Source organism: Neolamprologus multifasciatus, chromosome 3 (assembly GCF_963576455.1).
Source record: "Neolamprologus multifasciatus chromosome 3, fNeoMul1.2, whole genome shotgun sequence".
In the NCBI taxonomy this organism is placed as follows: Eukaryota; Metazoa; Chordata; class Actinopteri; order Cichliformes; family Cichlidae; genus Neolamprologus; species Neolamprologus multifasciatus.
In genome coordinates, this window is record NC_140441.1 from 45,506,306 (window position 1) to 45,509,080 (window position 2,775).

Genomic DNA, 2,775 nt, shown 5'->3' on the forward strand with positions numbered 1-2,775 from the left:
TGAGTTCTCCAAAGCTGCCTGCTGTCTCAGGATCTGTCTCCAAAAAGAACCAGGGAGCGCTAACATGTTATGTTCTAAACTGATGAAGAAAATGCACATTAAACATAGTATAAACTTACTATGTTAAGTAATGTGAAGAGGGTGCCTTTAGCTCCTATTGGGTTGGTTCCTTGATCAGTGCAATACAGAATCATTCATCTGGTTTGATGAAATCACTCTCAGCAGCATCGTCTGGAATGTCCTCCTCCTCCTCCGAGTCCATTTCCAGGAGTGGTTGGTGGCTGAGGATTCTCTTGTACACGTCCTTCACTTTGAGCATTTCAGCTTTCAGTTCACTTTGTTGTTTTAAACCAGGCTATGGAGTCCTTTCTGTGCATCCTCTGACATGCCAACAAGGGAGGCTGTAAACACAACAAAACTATTAAATATAAGTAAAACAAACAAAAAAAAAAACCTCACCTCATAAACACAAGGAATTAGGATCATGTAATTAAACTTTTTTTTAAGGGAGAAGGCAGTGTTAGCTAGCAACCCAAATATAGGTAAAAGATCCAGTAAGACTTTAGCATCTGCTATTATTTTCAATCAATTCATCACAAAATGTATAAATAAATAAAAGATGTGCTTACAGTCTGAGGAGATTGTCCCCAACACCACAGATCGCATTCACAACACTGTCCAGTGTTGCTGCATGTCCCTGCAAAGGATCATCTCCTCCTCTCTCAGATCTGATTTTATTCTGTTTACAAAGTAGCTGTACAAGCTGTACAAACTGAGCATCAAACGGTCCATTTCAAAGAAACGGTGACACCATTTTGTCTGTAAAGACTTTGTGTTTGCACTCTGATGATGACAACAAGCTGCTCTATTCGTGCCTGCAACGCTCCAAGGCTGGCATCAGTTTGATCCGTTTCTAAGTGAGAGGAATATTAATCAGAATACAGGATGAGTAACAGTCACCAAACTACAGTGGACTCTGTAATCACTGACTTGATGATATTCATTATAAGACATCTGGAGCCTTCATGTGCTGCATTATCATGAGATAACAAGTATGTTGGTGTTCAGGTTTATAAAACCAACTAGTACGACGTCACTTCAACCCAGGTCCAATCCAATTTGATCAAACACAAAAACTCTGCCATCAATTGTGCTTTTACAAGGCTTATTTTTCATTGTTTGTTGACACTGTCAGAAAGATCTTAATTCTAAGTTCTTTAATGAGGCCATGGTGGGTCCTGTTGTTATACACGAGTGCATTATAGTGAGACTCACCTTCAGCTCATTGCTGCACATCGGCCACCCATTGCTGCAGTGTGTCGACATCCACACCCAGCTCATTTCTGCTCGCATTCAGACTCTCCACTTGTTCTCTAAGGATCCTTATGATCTAAGAATACATTAATAAATGTCATTCATATTGACATTTTTAGAGTACTGGTGTTTTCCCCCCATTACCACACACATTAAAATGGGTGTTGAAAAAATGACCTTTAGATATCTCTGGCTCAAAGTGCGGCCCAGTTGTTCCACTTTCCTTTTGTTCCAGCCCAAAGCCAGGAGGGTCAGCATGTCTGTTCGCCCTGCATTTCAGTTAGTATACAAATAAGAATGAATGAGCAGGAGACAGAGTGGAATCTCACACACAGACACACACCTGCTTTCGACATGTACTTCGTTGTGATGGCCGCCCTAGACAGGAAACTGTTTACTTGTTCCACCTCTTCTCCAACTGTAGAACCATCCCCATCCTGAAATGCACCTCCCCATTTGATCTATAGAAAGGAGGTCACAATACATGACTGCTGAATTCATTCAACCTTAAAACAAAATGTCTTAAACTTATCCAAGACTACAAGCTGCAGTATACCTTGCATATCCAAGTGTGAGCTTTTGCATGCATGACGGAGAGAAAAGGACGCATTGACAAGAAGTTCCTCAGCTCAGGGCACTGCTGAGCCACGTTGGTAAATATGGGAAATATTTACAGGCCACATCGGAGCAAAGGAACATAATATGTCCTGGGATGCCAGCTGCCAACTTCCTCTGGAGAAAAAGGAGGTGAGCAAAGATCTCCCCTCGAAACATGTTCAATGCAGCTAGGAAGACTAACAGCTATTTCCATGCCCTCTTCATCCAACTTCCCAGTGGACTTTTTGGTCGACTCCTTTGCTGCAGTCCAAGATGAAGATCTGCACAACCCTTTCCCTGGGAAATCAACAATCAATCAATCAACATTAAACTCGCAACCTTTCACCTGCTGTCGATGGCACTGAATGAGTATGTGCAGGAGATATGTTATGGATGCCAATCCGGTCACCCCAGCCAGTTACAACACTGTTGCCTGTTTGAACTGCCTGTGTTTTTCTTCGAGACCTACTATGATGAGGTGATGGAAAAGCTCCGAAAGCCCCGATTCATCCCGGCCATCCGTCTGTTTGTTTGCTCATACAGTGTCAGTGAGGCTACAGCACAAATCATCAGCACTGCAGAGCGTCTTCTGTGTGAACTGAGATCAGTGCTGCACATTGTATGCACCACTGATGAGAATGTCGGATACCTGCTAAATACCAATCATCACACCCGCGGTGTTAAATCAGCGCTGCTCCACATGATTGGAAACTACTGGTCTGGGAGACACAAGATTTAATGTACATCTGTTATAAAAACCTTACTGTGCACTACACAGAAAATTAAATAAAAACGTATGCTAACACTTTTTTCTGGTCATTTGTATTTGTGTTTGGTCAAAGTGATTATGGAAAACACGCTGAG

At 42.2% G+C, this 2,775-nt stretch overlaps 1 long non-coding RNA gene across 1 annotated transcript; it reads right to left on the reverse strand.

Annotated features, from left to right (window-relative positions):
• Window positions 1-902: 902 nt before the first annotated feature.
• On the reverse strand, window positions 903-1,925 carry LOC146523556 (uncharacterized). The gene is made up of 3 exons (XR_014872442.1): window positions 1,658-1,925; window positions 1,492-1,583; window positions 903-1,390 (listed from the first exon to the last, which is right to left on the reverse strand). It is a non-coding gene; the product is annotated as an uncharacterized LOC146523556 (long non-coding RNA).
• Window positions 1,926-2,775: the final 850 nt, after the last annotated feature.